Source organism: Tursiops truncatus, chromosome 2 (assembly GCF_011762595.2).
Source record: "Tursiops truncatus isolate mTurTru1 chromosome 2, mTurTru1.mat.Y, whole genome shotgun sequence".
In the NCBI taxonomy this organism is placed as follows: domain Eukaryota; kingdom Metazoa; phylum Chordata; class Mammalia; order Artiodactyla; family Delphinidae; genus Tursiops; species Tursiops truncatus.
Window position 1 is genome coordinate 121,983,760 of NC_047035.1, and position 19,711 is coordinate 122,003,470.

At 35.6% G+C, this 19,711-nt stretch overlaps 1 protein-coding gene across 9 annotated transcripts in view; it reads right to left on the reverse strand.

The window, feature by feature from the left end:
* The window catches only part of UBE3A (ubiquitin protein ligase E3A), a 97,183-nt gene that overhangs the window by 39,704 nt on the left and 37,768 nt on the right, over positions 1-19,711 (reverse strand). The window contains exon 1 of one of the 9 annotated variants that reach the window (XM_019945853.3): positions 3,518-3,591. The exons of the other annotated variants lie outside the window; for them this stretch is intronic. The gene's annotated coding sequence lies outside the window, so the exon portion shown is untranslated. Of the gene's footprint in view, positions 1-3,517; positions 3,592-19,711 lie in introns of those variants that run through there. 9 annotated transcript variants of the gene reach the window in all.

Here is a 19,711-nt window from a genome sequence, read left to right on the forward strand (position 1 = left end):
AGATCTATACTTCTACTATTGATGATATGAGATCACCATAACTTGAGTAGTCGACTGGATCCAAAAAAACGTAATTCACAGCTATTCCTTTTGTTTCCAAATAGACATGCAGGAATAAAAACTACAAATAATCAAAACTATTTAAAAAATAATTTATCTAATTTAATTCTCAAAATGTTCCTACAATGATCTCACAAACATGTAGGACTAAATGGCAAATGGTATTAGAATTTACATCTTGTTAATCGTGAGATACATCTTGTTAATCATGAGATACATCTTGTTAATCATGAGAAACTGAACAACTTACAAGACGACAAATAAGAGACAGACTAGTAAGTCCAATTTTGTGTCAAAAGTAGGACTTTGTCTCTAAACTATCAAGGTAAGTGACAAACAGTAATAACTCAAACACATTCAATTCATTCTGGTGCTGTTTTTCATATGTTCCATGCAAATTTACCACTCAATGCATGCGAACAGAGAAAAAAGAAAAACCCACAAAACGCACTTAGATATTTTATTATATGTAGCTATAAACAATTCCACTCCTGAAAATTAAAACGTATTATTTCAGATATATCACTGTGCAAAATACTAAAGTGACAACATGTAAAGAAAGAGAAATATAGAATTTACAAGGCTTATACCATACACTGCTATTCTTCTTCCAAAACGCTATAGCTTTCCCTAGTGAGAATGTAAATAAGTATGTATTTCCTTTCTGGAAGAAAATTATGAACATTTATCAAAAGTCTTAAAAATGAATCAGAGGATGAACCATATGAATCAAAGATCCCATTTTGGGTGAAAATAATTGGACAATTTTGTTTCTACAAAACCTGGAAAAAAAATTGTCATGCCCAAAAATAGATTACTAAAATGAACTGATAACCATTCACACAATGGAATAAACAAAAATTATCAAGATCTGAATTTGGCATAGATCACTAATTGATCTTTTAATTGTAAAAGACTGTTACAAAGTAGTGTCATATGAAGCCATTTTTATTTCAAAGTGTTAACCGTCATTTCCCTGAATAATGTGATTGAATCAGTTTTTTAAATTATTCTATCATTTTGCTTGCAATTTATTTTTTCTATAACATGCTACTTGTATATTAAAATTAATGAATATGAAAAGGGAAAATGTTAGTGGTTTCAAAACTTCATATACATGATTTGAATGGCCTCAAGGTTTACTAAATTGTCCATATGAGTTTTTAAAGATTAGTTTCAAAAATCAAAATACCAAAACAGTCTAGCTATTTTTCTTATTGTCCTAAAAAAACAAACAAACCAAAAAATACCGGTCATACACATAATGCTTCTGAATGTAATACATAAACAAGTGTGAACATTAAAAACAGAACAAGACTGAGAAATCAGAAAACCGGCTTTAAGAATCAAAGTAGCTGTACTATCTGAACAACTCTGGGCCTAAGTTTCCCATCTTTAAGACTCCTTTCAGTTCTAAATCTGTTAATAGGGAGGTGAGCAAGGAACTATAATTTGTTGAATGCCTGGTAACATACTGGACACACTGCAAGGGACTTTCACATAGGTTATCTCATCTGAATCCCATGACTTTGAGGATGATCTTCAGGCCACAGCCAAAAAAGGAGACAGAACTGAAAGAGTCAAATCACGTATCCAAGGTTGCACAAAGGAAAGTGCAGAACTAGGATGAGAGCAGGAGTCCAGAGGTCTTCCAGCTTCAGAGTGTAAGTCGTTTCTACTATATTGTCTTACAGGTGATACATTTCAAAATAATTCTTAACAATAGTAGTACTAAAAACTTTTATGGAAAAAAAATCCCATAAATAATGTGTAATTGAAAAAAGTAAAATGCCTTCTGAAAAATCATAATTTGAATCTCAAATTTATGCATACCTGGTATCACACAAGAACACAGTTTCCTGAAGAACAGGTAGCACTATATTCTGTAAATTTAATATATTTATAATTTGTTGAAGACCTACGTGCTAGGCTTACAGATGTTCTTGCTTTAGACGACAATAAACCCTAGAAGTTAAAAGTTCACACTCTGAGGCCAGATTGCCCAAGTTCACATGCTGGCTCTGCCACTTAATAACTATGTCACCTTGAATGAGTTTACTTAACTTCCTGTGTCTCAGTTTCCTCATCTTAAAAATGATGGCATACAGAAGAATTATTATGGCTGTGAGAGAATTAAATGAGTTAATATATAATAAAGTGTTTAGAACACTGCATGGCACATAGTAATTATGGCACATAGTTAGCCACCATTATTGTTACAATTTTTATTAGCATCCTCACAAGTCTATGATTAGCTATATTAACCTGCATTCTGCTGATGCTCAGAGCTGCTACCTAACAAGTTACATATCTAGTAAGAGATCTGAACCCAGGTTTGACTCAAAACTTGGGATTTTAATACCACTAAGGGTAGATTTAATATAAAAGTAGGCCCCTCTATTTGATCTGCTTTGCTGCCCCAAGACTTAGAAACGGCAGCTAGACTGATGAAACAGGACTGAAAGGAGGCCAAGACAGAACCTCCATGTTATTAGTGGAATCAACTACACCAAGTATTTTTCTTCTTTCCTCACTTCAGTGACACCTTGAACTACCTGTATATAATTCTGTATCCCCATCTAATTTAGAGCACATAAAAAAGCTCTACATTGGGAATATGTACACTAATAATGACATTTTGGTAAATAACCTGTACAAGGTTAATCCCTATACATCAAGTTGCCAAATCATAGCTTATGGACCAAATCTAGCATGCCACCTATTTTTTTATAGCTTGTTTGGTTTTTAAATTTTAAATGGTTGAAAAAGTCAGTAAAAGAATAACATTTTGTGACATGTAAAAATTACACGAAATTCAAATTTTAGCATCCACAAAGTCTTACTAGAACATAGCCAAGCTCATTCATTTACATATTGTCTACTGCTGTTTCCACATTACAACAGCAGAGTTGAGTAGTTTTAACAGAGACTGTACAGCCTGCAGAGCCTAAAATAAATACCACCTGGCCTTTACAGAAAAAATTTCCCAACTCTTAATTTAGAGACTGTGCTTTCTGCCCTCCAGTGACACTTCCATCCAATCACATGGCCTCCTACTCTTTCTTTTCCCTCAGCAAATCATTTTATGCAGTAAAATGTATAACTCCCTCAAGTATGATTTCAAAAAACAAAGGAGAGAGGGAAAAAGAAAGGTAAAGAAGAGATGAGGAGAGAAAAAGAAGAAGAAAGTGAAATAGAAAAAAGGAAAGAAATGAAGAGACATCTTTTCCCAATGGGGTCCCCTTTAGTGACACCTTATCTGTCATTCAAAACTACCCCAAGAGGGGCTATGGCTAACTTTCTATAATTTCCTCACATCTCACTGCCTTTTCTTCTATGTAAAAAACAAACCAAGTATTATACTTTATAATATACTGATTTTTTACAAAGGGATTTTTTCTTATCAAGTCAAGTGACATTTAGTGATAGCGCTCTCAACGCTCTTGAGATTACTTACACATTGAAAACAGGTAATACTTTCCACTGACTTCTTTTACTTCTATGACTGAATCAGTGAGACAGTCCTACAAATAAATGTTCTGTGGAATAATAATATAGAGAGCCAGAGTTACTCTAGAAAACTTGGCGGAAATCTTTTAAAAATGGTTTCACCTTAGGGGGAAGTGTACTGATGTCAGCAATTAACTTTGAAATGTATGGGGGGGGGGGAAGATGGATTGATAAATAGAAGGGTGGACATATGATAAAGCACTGTAAATATTAAAGGTAGAATGTAGATGACAGGCATATGGCATCAACTGTGCAATTCTTTCAATTTACCTGCATGTTTGGAAGTTTTCGAAGTAAAACACTAGGGGAAAATACTGTTGCCGTATTGTAACTTTTTAGACAGCAGATCAAATGGCAGAGGAAATGGTTTCAGCCATCAGGGGAGGAAAAGGAAAACCAATGTCAACATCATCAATGGTACTAATACCACATTTGCCGACTCTGTTTTTGGAACAGTCCGGTACTTAACAAAAACAAACAAAACCCTATAATAATAATGATAAATACAAGAGTTAAACTCTGACCACATTATACACAGCAACTTAATTTGCCTGTCGAGGACACAAATACTAGGAAAGTATGTTTAATGTTCCTATACCAATGGCAAACCACTGGAATCAGAACCACTGAAACAGCTGCCAACAATATAAGAGATGTTAGTGGAAAATGATCTTAAATTGAACTTAGTAGGAAGTTGGAAAATAAACAATGAATACAAGAACAAAGAAAATGAAGAAATAAAAATAGTAACTGTCAGGGGACTTCCCTGGCAGTCGAGTGACTAAGACCCTGAGCTCCCAACACAGAGGGCACAGGTTTGATTCCCTAGTCAGGGAACTAAAGATCTCACATGTTGCATGGCATGGCCAAAAAAAAAAAAGCAACTGTCAGAAAGTGAAGATGTATCAGTGAACAGTGAGCAAACATGACTGTTAATTATAATACAAAACGACAGAACTTAAAAGAAATATTAACTGTGACGTGCAACCTAAGAACTATTGGTGGAGGAAGTACAGAATAATGAAAGGAGATTAAAAGGCAAAGATCAAAAGAACATGTGAACGTTAAGTAGAGGGGCTTTAATTGAAAATGAAGTCAAATGAAGACGTGAGGAATCAAGAAGCCAGAGATAAAACAGAAAAGGGCCCAAGGCTTATATAATCAGTCTATAAAGCTAATAACCACTGCTTACTAGCCTCAAAGAAAGTAGAACACCTTTGTTCCTTCTAGGATGTTGCCTTTGTAAATCCTCCACCCCTTCCCCAAAGTTTTATTTAACATAAAAAAATTTTAAGAACGACCAATGTCATCCTAGATAGTATTAGGCCTTACAGAAATAGATCCGACCAAAAATACATCTGTGACACAGCCATGATCAGGTTTATGGCTGGGTCTATTACAATGGATTTGAGTGAATTATTAGATTATTTCAATTGTGAACTCATTATTACCATGATCCAAGCAACAAGCCATTAACTATAGAATAAGATACAGTTTTCACAAAAAAAAGTTTTTATTTAAATTGGTATTTTTTTACTGTTAGAAATATGTTTACTGTAATAACTCCTGAGTATTCTTTTATTGAGGCTTATAATCTCAATGCCTAGAGAGTTTATTATACAGTAAACACAACTGTACAACTAAATATTTATACAAAATTACTCACCTTAAAAAAACTTTTTGTTTTTTAAAACAGTGTGACATTTTAGAGTGAAGAATAAACAAAATAAAAAATATATCCATCCACCTCCCTCCAATTAAGATCCTAAAGGGAAAGGAATACAAAGTACACGTTGGCATTAGTGTAGAGCAACTACTAATTCTCTGTGATGATCATGAAATATGGTCTTTGATTTTTATTTCTGATTCAAAGACAATCAAGACAAAACTTGTACCTTGACTATACACTTGAGTGTCTACCATGGATCAGGCAATATGCTGTAAATTCTGTGATAAAGGTCTGGTTGGCAGACTATTCTGCATTCTAGATAACTGGATCACTCTTATAAAATAATCTTTTCTAGGAGGTTAGGGAGCTAAGAAAACCTTGGAGTTATTAAAAAACTTAATAGCTTTTATAAATATTGTTGAGAAACACCTAGAGTTCTTTCAGTGTTAGGGTGAGAAAATTCTTAAGACTTAACTTTGAATTTATACTAAAGATTCAATACACATCAAAGTTAGCTTTGTATAGGTGATAAATGAGCTTATAGGTGCATTCCTATCAACTGAACTGTAGAATTACTACATTTATCTGAACAAAGATAAAAAAAAAAACTAACCAGCCAACCAGAAAGGACAGCAGGATGGAGAAAAAAGAAGCACCAGAACTGATTCCCCCACAGAAACTCTGACTTATATGTGATCCCAAAACCTTTTAGGAAACCTCCAAAACCAATTAGAAAGTTGCAGTACCTCAAGCAAGCTCAAAGCCTAAACCAGCCAGAAATGTGTAAGAAAAGTTGTTTCATATCAATTGCCTCAACCCCTCCTCAAACTGGCACAGTTCACAATAGTGATGAAAAGCCCAACTTGCAGCATCACCCTTGGGAACAGAAAAAAAAAAGAGAAGAATTATGTCCAACATTCTCAAGGGGGCTGCCCAAAGAACTATTTTCTGTCTTGCCTAACTCAGAAAACTGATGGAACTAGCATACACTGGATGCCTAGGGAAAACAAAAGACAGTTCTCTGGCTTGCTCAGAGAACCGTAAGTGCTACAGAAAGACACAAGAGAAGGCAAAATACTATAAGCTCTTGAAAAAACACCAATAAACCTCTTCAATTGGGAAATTACAAGCACAAGTCCAGAGAAGATGCACTCCCTAAAAGGTTTTAGAGGTACCAAGAATCTCTAGCTAGGCTGAATGATGGTGATCTTCCCCTCTATGAAGCCAGACCATAAAGACTGGGAGAGAAGCTGTTTTCCAAATGCAAAATCCACATCAATAACAACAAAAAAAATAAGGCACATAAAAAAACAGGGAATCATGACCCAGTCAAATGAACAAAATAAAGTTCTAGAAAATGACCTAAAGAAACAGAGCTGTGTGAATTAAATGACAAAAAATTCAGCCTAATTGCTTTAAAGAAACTCACAGTACTACAAGAGAACACAGAGAAAAATAGATGAAATCATGATGCATGAACAAATGAGAATATCAAAAAATATATATATAAAGAACCAAAGATTCTAGAGTTGAAGAATACAATAAATGAACTGAAAAATTCTCAAGAGGTAATGGCAGATTTGATCAAGCAAAAGAAAAGAATCAATGAACCTGATGGGCGGGTCTTTGAAATTCTTGAGTCAGAAGAAAAAAAGAAAAGAAAAGAAAAAGAAAAATGAAGAAAGCCTAAGGGACTTATGGGACATCATCAAGATGACTAATATATGCATTAGGGGAATACCAGCAAGAGAAGAGAGAATGAAGCAGACAGCTTATTTGAAAAAATAATGGCCAAATACCTTCCAAATAGGAGGAAGAAAAAAATGGTATCTAATTTTAAGAGGCTTAAAGGACTCCAACTAGGATGAACCCAAGGAGGCCCATACTAAGATGCATTATAATCAAACTGTCCATAGCCAAAGGTAAAGAAAAATCTTGAAAGCAACAAAACGGAAAATACTGGTCATGTACAAGGAAGCTACCACTAGACTATCAGCAGATTTCTCAGCAGAAACCTTCCACACCAGAAAGGAGTGGGATGACATATTCACAGTGCTGGAAAAAAATACCTTCCAACCAAAACACTATTTACTATCTGGCAAACTGACTTTAAAAATGAAGGAGATATAAAGACCCCCTAGCATAAACAAAACCTGAGATAGTTCACCACCACTAAACCCACCTTACAAAAAATGCAAAAGGGAGTCCTACAACTTGAAACAAAAGGACACAAAACACAACACAAAAGCATATGAAAGCATAAAGCTTTCTGGTAAAGGTAAATTTATAGACAAATACAAAATCCTGTAATATTATAATGGTGGTGAGTAAATCACTTTTAATTCAGGTAGAGAGTTAAAATATAAAAACATTTAAAAAACTCAACTATATGTCAATGGATATGATATATAAAAAGGTGTGATTTGTGTCATTAACAAAAATGGGAGAGATGTAAAGAAGTAAAGTTTTTGTACACAACTGAAATTGTTATCAGTTTAAAATACTTCATTGCAACTGTAAGATTTTATGTAATTGCCATGGTAACCACAAAGAAAATACCTATAGAAGATGCACAAAAGAAAGGAAGGAATCAAAACATGTCACTACAAAAAAAAAAATTAACAAAACACAAAGGAAGGCATCTCAGAGAAAAAGAGGGGAAAAAATAACTACAATATATACAAAAAAACAATTAACAAAATGGCAATAGTAAGTCGTTCCCTATCAGTACTTACTTTAAATGTTAATGGATTAAACTCCCAATCTAAAGACATAGATTGGCTAAATGGATTTAAAAAAGAAGACTCAACCATATGTTGTCTACAAAACAGTTACTTTAGATACAAGGACATACACAAGCAGAAAGTGAAAGAACAGAAGAAACATCCTATGCAAATATAACCGAAAGAGGGAAGAGATACATATGATCAGAAAATAAAGAAAATATTTATATATAAGAAAATAAAGTCAAAAACTGTCACAAGAAACAAAGGACACATTATATAATAATAAAAGGGTCAATTCACCAGAAACACACTACGATTATAAATATATATGCAGAGCACTGAAACATACTAAGCAAACATTAACAGCATCAAAGGGAGAAATAGACAGTAACACAATTACAGTAGGACATTTCAGTACCTCACTTTCAATAGTAGATATATCAACCAGACAGAAAATCACTTGGGAAACAGAGGACTTGAACATCATAATAGACCAAATGGACCTAACAGACAAATAAATGACACTCCAACACAACAGCAGAATCTACATTTTCTCAGTTGCACATAAAACATTTTCCAGGAAAGAGCACGAGTCTTAACAAAATTTAAGAAGACAGAGATCATACCAAGTATCTTTCCCAACCACAATGGAATGAAGTTAAAAATCAAAATCAAAAGGAAAACCTGAATATCCACAAATTTATGGAAATTAAACAACATAGTCTTGAACAACCAATGAGTCAAAGAAGAAATCAGAAGAAAAATCAGAAAATATCTTGAGACAAACAATGAAACACAACATACCAAAATGTATGGGATGCAGCAGAAGCAGTACTGGAGAAGTTTATAGTGGTAAACAGCCACATTAAAAAAGAAAAAAGACCTTGAATCAACAACCTAACTTTAGACCTCAAGGAACCAGAAAAACAGACTAACTCAGAAGAAAGGAAACAAAGATTACAGAGAAATGAAATAGAGCATAGACAAATGAAAAAATAATCAATGACATTAAGAGTTGTTTTTGGAGAATTTCAAGAAAATCAACAAATCATTTGCCAGACCAAGAAAAAAGAGAAATGACTCAAATAACAAAATCAGAAATGAAAGAAGATAAATTATAATTGATGCCACAAAAATAAAAAGAATCATAAGAGACTACTAACAACAAGTATACACCAACAAATTGAATAACCTAGGAAAAAAATGAATATATTTCTACAAAAGCCCAGGATAAGATAGCTTCACTGGAGAATTCTACCAAAGATTTAAAGAAGAATTAACACCGATACTTCTCAAACTCTTCCCAAAAAATGAAGAGAAGGATACATACACTTCCAAACTTACCTATGAGGCCAGCATTACCCTGATACTGAAATGAGACAGAACTACGAGACAAGAAAAATACAGGCCAATATCCCTGATGAATATGGATGCAAAAATCAATAAATTACTAGCAAGTAGAATTTGACAACACCTGAAAAGGATTATATACCATTGCCAGGTGGGATTTATTCCTGGAATGTAAGGATGCTTCATCATATGAAAATCAATCAATGTCATACACCAAATTACCAAACTGAAGGACAAAAATAACATGATCATCTCAACTGATGCAGAAAAAGCATTTGACAAACACCCTTTCATAACAAAAAGTCAAACTAGACACAAAAGGAAATTACCTCAACATAATAAAGTCCATATAAGCAAAGCCCACAGTCAATATTATACCCAATGGTGTAAAACTGAAAACCTTTCCTCTAACATCAGGAACAAGGGAAGGATGCACACTCTCACCGTTTCTTTTCAACACAGTACTGGCAATCCTAGTCAGAGCATTCAGGCAAGAAAAACAAATGAAGGCATCCAAATAGGAAAGGAAGAAACAAAATTATCTTTGTTCATAGATGACATGAATATGCAGGAAACCATAAAGATCCCACACAAAAAAATGTTAGAATAAATGAATTCAGTAAAGTTGCAGGATACAAAAATCAACTTGCAAAAATCAGTTGTGCTTCTATAAACGAAAAATGAACAATGTGAAAAGGAAATTAAGAAAATATTCCCATTTGCAACAGCATCAAAAATAAAATACTTATGAACAGACTTACCAAGGAGGCAAAAGACTTTTACAGTGAAACTGACAAAAAATTTCTGAAAGAAGCTAAAGACACAAACAAATGGAAAGACACCCTATGTTCATGGACTCAAAGACTTAGTTAATGTTGTTAAAAGGTCCATACTACCCAAAGCAATCTACAGATTCAATTCAATCCCTATTGAAATCCCAATGGCATTTTCTCAGAAACAGAAAAAGAAATCCTAAAATTCATATGGAATCTCAAAGGATCCCAAATAGCAAAACTAATCTTGAGAAAGAAAAACAATGCCAGAGGCCTCACAATTCCTGATTTCAAAACATCTTTACAAAGCTACAGTAATTAAACAGTATGGTACTGGTATAAAGACAAGTCATACATACCAATGGAATACAACAGAGAATACAGAAATAAACTCTTACACATACGGTCAAATGATCTTCAACAAAGATGCCATGGGTACACATGGGAAAGAACAGTCTCTTCAACAAATGGTGCTGAGAAAACTGAATATCCCCAAGCAAAGAATGAAGTTGGACCCTTAACTTATACTATACAATATATAAGTTAATTCAAGATGGATTAAAGACCTAAATATATGACCTGAAACTATGAAACTCCTAGAAGAAAACATAGTGGGATAGTTTCAGGACACTGGATTTGGGTAATGAATTCTTTGACACCAAAAGCATACGCAATGAAAGCAAAAATAGCCAAATGGGACTATATCAAACTTAAAAATAAAAAATATCAAAGGAAACAATCAATAGAGTGAAAAGGCAACCTATGGAATACAATCTATTCAATCTTCTGGGCTCAACAGTCTATGTCAGGAGTACAGGAACCAGAGGGTTGAGGCTGGAAGATAGTAGAGGGGCCAAGGGACATCTCTTAAAGACAAGGAAGGACAGATGGGATGACAGAACGCAAGTAAGAAAGCACACAAAGTCTGCAACCAGAGGTGGGTGTTTTAATTAAAGGTTTCAGGGGTAAAACTGTTCAGACCTACCTGCCTATGGGAATGGGAAGGAGCAGGAAGCAGAGGTGAAGGTTTTTGAAGATAAAATGGGTGGGGAACTGAGATGTTGTTAGAGGTTACCCATGTAAACAAAGACAGCGGATCTGCAGCAGAGTACAAAAGTATGAGTTCTTCAAAGACTGAGAAAGGCCTGGGAGATAACTAGATAATGAAGAGAGAAGATGACACAGCCAGAAAAGCACAGCCTCAAAGGAACAGGGATTCTTATACTGAGAAAATAACAGAAACAGTCCAGAAGCCTTAGTGGAAAAAACGAGTAACAGTGTGTAGGAAACAAAGTCAAGGCTTACAGCACCCTGTATCCAGTAATGTAGAGACTGTTCTCACCAAGTCACCACTTTTCACTCCTTATTTTACTTAACCTTGCTGAGAAATGTAGGCCTTTTGGAAATTGTTGACTGTGGGCTTTCAGGACACTATTTCCTGATTTCCTCCTTTCTCTCTGGCTGTTCTTCAGATACTTCCCTTCCTAATCTAGAAATGCTTATTATACTCCCCAGGGACCAGCCATTAGACACTTTTTCTTTTGTATTTCTCTTCGGACAGTTTCATCTTTCAAGGCTTTAGGAACACCTGATGACTTCCAAATGTCTCCTTCAGTATAGTTCAAACTTTGCTTGAGAAACTAGTACTATTCCAGCTCCTATGGCTATTTCTATATGGGCTCTTTCTTCAAGGAACTTACTGTTTAAAGGGGAAAAAAACCAGAAGATTTTAACATCATAGGGACTCAAGAGGTATGGCAATATAAAGAGAGGCAATTTGACCAAGATGAATCACAAAGGATGACTAGGAACTGACAACACAAAGGGTGGGAAGACTGGTTCAGATAAGAGGGAAATGAGTGAGTGAAGGCAGAAGAGCCTAAGAACATGGTCTTATGACAACTGGAAGCAGTTCAACAGTAAAAAGTTCAAAGAAGGACTCAAAAAATATGAAGAGGCAGGGAGAAGCCACATTATGGGAGACTTTATAAGATATGATAAGAAATTCAGATTTTAGCCAGCAGAGGAGTAATCTTACAAAGGCTAATAACTTTCTCCACATAAAAATTCATGCACATATACTCCATCTGGCAAAAAGTTTCAGAACGTTCACACACTATTCATAAGCCACTAGATAAGAACACTTGCAGCAGGAGTCACTAAAGGGTTTTAAGCAGGTCAGTGACTAAGTCAAATCTGCCTTTATGATAATTCCATTTTCTAAACTGGGACCAAAGTTGGCAGAACTGGAGACAGGCAATCGAGTTAAGTGATGACTACTATTATAGACCAGGCAAAGAATGAAGAAGTAGCAGGAAAGAAGAGGAAACTGATGCAAGAAACATTTAAAAGATACTGCTACTACATACTGCTATGTAGGGGCAAATGAGTTGAAACAGCTAATACCTAGGTTTCTAAGATGGACACCTGGGTAGAAGGTAGCGCTACAAGCTGAAATGATAACGATAAACATTCATTAACATACAGTGAGTGGTTTTTGTAAATTATGTCCTTTAATCTTCACAAATTATCCTAAGAGCGAGGACTGTAAACTATTCCCACTAACATTTCTTAAACTTTTTTTAAGGACACGTAAGATATAATGAATAAAATGCAAAATTCACACTGATTCTAAAAACTGCTTCATTGGAGTACTTCAACAAAACAGCAGAATTTTGCTCATTCTGCCTTCTGAGAAGACTCAGTCAGAGGCAGTTCATCTATTCATCCATCCCTACCATGAACCAGAAGCATGTTTCCTTGTATACAAAACAGAATATATAGGTTTCTACAATGCTTTGTGGTAGAAAAGTGGACAGACTATGACTCATGTCACTTCTATGCCTAACACTTTTCATTAGTTCCCATGTCTATCAGGAGAAAACCAGGGACTTTTCAGTAGTGTCAAGGCCTTTCACTATATGGTTCTAGCTTTCTAATTCCAACTACATTTTTCACCACTTCTCTCGTCTCGTAACTCTGTATTCCAGCATAACAGTTCAGAGGATTTGGTCTGCTGTCTTCCTTGGCTCCAGGTCTTAAAAAAGTTTTTCTTCCTGCCTAGAATACTATGATCTCAACATTTATAACTAATCATCCTCAAAGATTCAGCTTAGCTATCATTTCCAGGATCACGACTGCTGCTCCCACAGTAACTTGTACCTACTCTCAGTACGCCTTATAATAACTGCCTATTAATTACATGGTAAGCTCCCTGAGACACATGATCCGGTAATTTATTTATTAATAAATTAATAAATAACCCAGTGAATTTCAGAGCCTCAATGAGGAGTCTTCAATTTCTCTCCTGATATTGTCTAGATAACAGTGTCAATTAACTCTATCTTTTTCTAGTACTTAACCATAAAGGGAAACAGATGTCAGGATACCTCCCAGTTTCTTAGGTATATCAGATGCACACAAAAGAATATGCAAAGGCTCAGTCTGAAGAAGAACGTGCTATCAGAACCCATAGGAGAGAAACCTGAAAACAGAAGAGCTATCTTTATTTGGTTGAAGAGATTTGTATCTTTTACTTCAGAATGTATTTCAAGATGTTACTTAATCCATAAATGTTTTTATATACATATAAGTATATTTGAGTTGAAAGTCGTATAGAAATATTTTCTCCCACTCCACATTGAAAACAGCATCCAAGCTATATCTCAACTTCTGATTTCTGGTTCCACAAGTAAGGAGCTAGGAAATCACTTCTCCAATCCAATAACAAGTAAAAAGCTAAAGAGACTAAAAAATCCACAACTCTTCTTGAATCCCTAAGGGAGGGAGAACATAAACTGCAAACTGTTGTCCCTAATACTGAAGAGACAAACACAGTTTTACTGAAGCAGAGATCCACAAGCAGGAATCTGTGACAGGACATGAGACTGAGCATAGGTAAGTCTAGAGTTAAAAACTCTAGGGGGGCCCAGTCACAGGGGAGCCCCCACAGTTCTTATGAGACTTACCCCAAGAAGCTCAAGCAGGTTCTCAAAGCAAGTACTGGGGATAATCCTCTCATACTTCCAGCAGGGATAGGAGAAAAGGAACCATTTTGAGACACACCAGAGCCCTCTATTCTTCTTACCAAGGCCTGTCCTCAAGCAAACTAGTTTACCAGAGCCTACCCTGATGGGATATTATCAAATGCTTCCTTTCCCCTTATATCTCACTATCACATTACTAAAGCCCTATTTATAGCAATTCCTTTACTTGGGAAATCATGTGCAGCTATTAAGAAAAAATTACAAAGCATACTAAAAGGCAAAAAACACTATTTGCAACCACAGAGCAAGCATAAGAACTAGAAATGGCAGGGATGTTGGAATTAACACACCAGAAATTTAAACCAACTAAGGGCTAGTTAATATATAATTTACTAGTTTTAATGAATAAAGTGGACAGCATGTAGGAACAGATGAACAATGTAAACAGAGAGATGGATATCCTAAGAAAGAACTAAAACCAACCAACCTGGAGATCAAAAACACTGAAACAGAATTCAAAAATGTCTTTTATGGGCTTAATAGTAGACTGGAAACAACTTTTCTCAGTAGACTGAGAAAAGACTCTCTGAACTTGAAGATATATCAATACAATCACCAAAAACTGAAAAGCAAACAGAGCAAAGACTAACAAACATAAAACTGACTATCTAAGGACTGTGGGACAACTATAAAAAGTGTAGCATACACATACAAGGGATACCAGAAAAAGAAAAGACCATCAGAAATACTTGAAACAATGACTGAGAATGTCCCCAAATTAATATCAGACACCAAACAACAGATCCAGGAAGCTCAGAAAACACCAAGCAGGATAAATGCCCCCCCAAAAACCCTACACTTAGGCATATCATTTTCAGACTATAGATAATCAAAGGTAAAGAAAAAATTCTGAAAGAAGCCAGAGGAGGGAAACTCCTTACCTACAGAAGATCAAAAATAAGAATGACATCTGACTTCTCCTCAGAAACTATGAAAGGAGAGTGAAATGAAATATATAGAGTATTAAGGGGGGAAAAAGAAAGGAAAAAAAACCAACTTAGGGCTCCCCTGGTGGCACGGTGGTTGAGAGTCCGCCTGCCAATGCAGGGGACGTGGGTTCGTGCCCCGGTCTGGGAAGATCCCACATGCCGTGGAGCAGTTAGGCCATGTAGGCCCGTGAGCCATGGCTGCTGAGCCTGCGTGTCCGGAGCCTGTGCTCCGCAACGGGAGAGGCCACAAGAGTGAGGCCTGCGTAGCTCAAAAAACAAAAAACAAAAAACACCAACTTAGAATTCTGTACCCTGTGAAATTCTTCTTTAAATGTGAGGAAGAAATAAAGACTCAGACAGATAAAAATTCAGGGAATTTGTTGTCAGTAGACCAGCCTTCTTGTTACAAGAAGTTCTCTAGAGAGAAGGAAAATGATACAGGATCAGAACCTCAAATTTACATAAAGAAGGAAGAGCACTGTAAAAGAAATAAGTGGAAAGTAAAGTAAAACCTTTTATTTTTCTTTATCTTAACTGACCTATCAGGTAACAGTTTGTTCAAAATAATACCACCATGTATTTGGTTACGAATACTTATGTGTGTGTACATATATGTGTGTGTACATATATGCTCATATATCTGTATATATATGCTTATATATGTATTTATGTGTATGTATGCTATTATCCAAGTGAAATGTATGACCGCAATGATACAAAGAATAGGAGGGAGGAATTAGGGTTATTTTGTTATTACAAGGTACTCACACTCCCTGTAATGTGATATAGCATTATTTGAAAGTGGACTAAGAGTAGATGTAAATGCAAACTCTATGACATCCACTAAATAAAGTAAAAATGTAGGATAACTGATATGCTAACAAAGGAGAGAAAATGGAATCATATAATATGCTCAAGTAAAAACCACAAAAGGCAGAAAAAGAATAGAAGACAAAAATAGGAACAAAAAACAAGGGCAACAAATAGAAAATAGTAACAAACATGTTAGATATTAAACCAACTGTATCAATAATCAGTTTAAACATTAACGGTCTAAATGCACCAATTAAAAGAGATGTCAGAGTGGATCAAAAAATAAGACCCAACTATATGTTTTCTATACTTCAAATATAAAGACACATATAAATTTAAAAAGATAGAAAAAATATATGCCATGCTAACAATAATCAAAAGAAAGCAGGAGTAGCTATATTAACTTCAGCCAGAGGGCTTCCCTGGTGGCGCAGTGGTTAAGAATCCACCTGCCGATGCAGGGGACACGGGCTCGATCCCTGGTCTGGGAAGATCCCACATGCTGCGGAGCCACTAAGCCCGTGTGCCACAACTACTGAGCTTGTGCTCTAGAGCCCGCAAGCCACAACTACTGAGCCCACGTACTGCAACTACTGAAGCCCGTGCGCCTAGAGCCTGTGCTCTGCAACAAGAGAAGCCACCACAATGAGAAGCCTGTGCACTGCAACGAAGAGCAGCCCCCACTCACCGCAACTAGAGAAAAGACCATGCACAGCAACGAAGACCCAATGCAGCCAAAAATAATATAAAATAAATAATTTCAGCCAGAGCAGATTTCAAAGCAAAGTAGTTATCAGGGTTAAAAAAGGGGCATTACATAATGCGAAATGGGTCAGTTCTCCAAGAAGATATTATAATCCTTCACGTGTATGCCCCTAACAACAGAGCATCAAATTACATGAGGCAAAAAGTGATAGAACTGCAAGGAAAAACAGATGAATCCACTACCATAGTTGGAGACTTCAATACCTCTCTATCAGGAATGGGCAGATCTAGCAGGCAGAAAATCATTAAGGACACAGATGACTCAATAGCACCATCAATCAACTGGATATAATCGACATCTCTGGACTACTTCATCCAACAACAGATTACACATTCTTCTCAAACTCACATGGAACATTCACCAAGACAGACCACATTCTGGGCCAAAAAACACACCTTAACACATTTAAAAGAACAGAAATCATACAATGTCTACATTCAGACTACAACGGAATTAAACTAGAAATCAGTAACAGAAATATAACTGGAAAATCTCAAAATATGTGGAGATTAAACAACACATTTCTAAGTAACACAAGTCAAAGAAAAAATCACAAGAGAAACTAAAAAATATTTTGAAATAAGCACAACTCATCAAAATTTGTGAGATGCAGTGAAAGCAGTGCTTTACAGGGAACTCATAACATTAAATGCATTTATTAGGAAAGAAGATCTTAAAAAAAAAAATCAATCATCTAAGCTCCCAGCTTAGTAAACTAGAATAAAGAGCAAATTAAATCCAAAGTAAGCAGAAGAAATAATAAAAGTTAGAGCAGAAATCAATGAAATTGAAAAAAGGAAATCCACAGAGAAAAACCAAAATCTGGTTCTTTGAAAAGATCAATAATAAAACTGGTAATCCTCTAACCAGGCTAATTAAGGAAAAGAGAAGGCACACAAATTATTAATATCAGAAATGAAAGAGGGCACATTGCTACAAATCACATGGACATTAAAAAAACAATAAAGGAGTACTATGAACAATTCTATGCCCACGAAATTGATAACCTAGATGCAATGGACCAATTCCTTGAAAGACACAGTCTGTCAAAACTCACAAGAAACAGACAACCTGAGTAGGCCTATATCTATTAAAGATATTAAATCAATTAAAAAATAACCTTCCAGGGTTTCCCTGGTGGCGCAGTGGTTGAGAGTCCGCCTGCCGATGCAGGGGGCGCGGGTTCGTGTCACGGTCCGGGAAGATCCCACATGCCGCGGAGTGGCTGGGCCCGTGAGCCATGCCCGCTGAGCCTGTGCGTCCGGAGCCTGTGCTCCACAACGGGAGAGGCCACAACAGTGAGAGGCCCGCGTAAAGCAAAAAAAATAAAAAAATAAAAAAAATAACCTTCCAAAACAGAAAGCACCACTACCAGAAGGGTTTAACAAAAATTTAAGGAAAAAACTATACCAATTCTCTACAATCTCTTTCAGAGGACACAAGTTATATCACCATAGTCTACTCTGATAAAAGGCTTACTTCTCCCATGATATAATGCATGTACAGTACTGAGCACTATGGCTTGTCATATGGTAAGTGCTCAAGAAGATGTTATTACCCAAGTTCTGTAGGCTATGTACATATATCAGTTTATTTATATTTAACTGATCCTAGAATATTCTTCCTACATTTCTACAAGGGAATTGAAAAGGTAGAAATAAACATTTTACATAAATGTAGTCATTTCACTCTTTCACATAATAAATACTTACTACCTCTTGTATGCCCGGCACTCTCATTAGGCTTCCAGGCTACTGACAGTATTAAATGAGCCAGACAACAAAGAAATCAATAGGAAACCAGTCAGATGACATTAAATCCCATGAAGATAAATACAGCACAGAAAGGGGCACAGGGAAGACAGAGCATGACCATTCTTTGAAGAAAGTTGGTCAAGGAAGGCCTCTCTGATAAGGTATCATTTAAGAGCTCTAAAGCAAGTAAGAAAGGAGGCCATGTGGATATCACAGAGAAGGGTCACAGAAAACAGGCACAAATCTTAAGAACACAAAACATTAAGGGCAAGAGCATAAAGCCAGTGTAGACAAAAATGGTCAAGAGAAAATGGAAAGGTCACAGAAGTGAAAGGAAGTTCATACAGGGCCTTGTAGATCCTTTGATTTTACTCTGAGAGAGACGGGAAGCCTTTGAAAGGTTTTGAGTATAAGCAACATGGTTTAACTTCGATCTTAAAAAAGATCACTCTGGCAGCTACACAGAAAATACCTTGGTAAGGGGTAAGTATGGAAGCAGCAAGACTACTGGGAAACAACTTCATTCTTTTGGCAAATGATGGCTTTAATCAGAGTGGTTGAGGTGGAAATGGTGTTTAAAAAAAAAAAGTTGTTGAAGTATCAATTAATTTTAAAGGTGGAGTCAATAGGATTTGCTGATGTGAGTAAGACAAAGAGAAAACAAGGATGCTTCCAAAACAAAACTTTGGATGAACTGGAAGAAAAAAAGAGTTGCCACTGATTAAAATGGCAAAAAGATTACAAGAGAAGCAGATTTGAGAGGATGAAAATCAAGAGCTCTATTTTGTTTTGGACTTAAGTGTGAGAATCAGGCATCCAATTATTAGATATATATGTCTACAGTTCAGAAGGTAAGTCGGAGTTGGAGATGAAAATATGCAAGTTGTCATAGTATATATGTTAAAGTTCTTACCTAGAGAGAACAGATAATGATGGCCTGAGAACTAGGTCCTTGGTCATTATCCAACATTTAGAAAAAATAGGCTTTCCAAACACTGAACCATAAATCACTTGATACATTTACCCTTGGTTCCACTTACTGTATTAGTTATAGACCTGAAAACATAGCCTAAGTGTTAGAGATAGGGTTGGGGAGTAACTACCAAAGATAAGAAATCTGAAGTTACTAGAAACTGCTTTGAAATCATTAAGAAAATTAAAGAGTCTAAATTAATATGTGCAAAAAGACTACTACATGGTATATATAAATTTAAACAAAATTCAAGTATATAATACATATATAATTGAATAAAAAGATCTGGGTTATTGTGTTAGTTCTATTTCTAGGCTAAACTATAAATTAGCATGCAGCTGT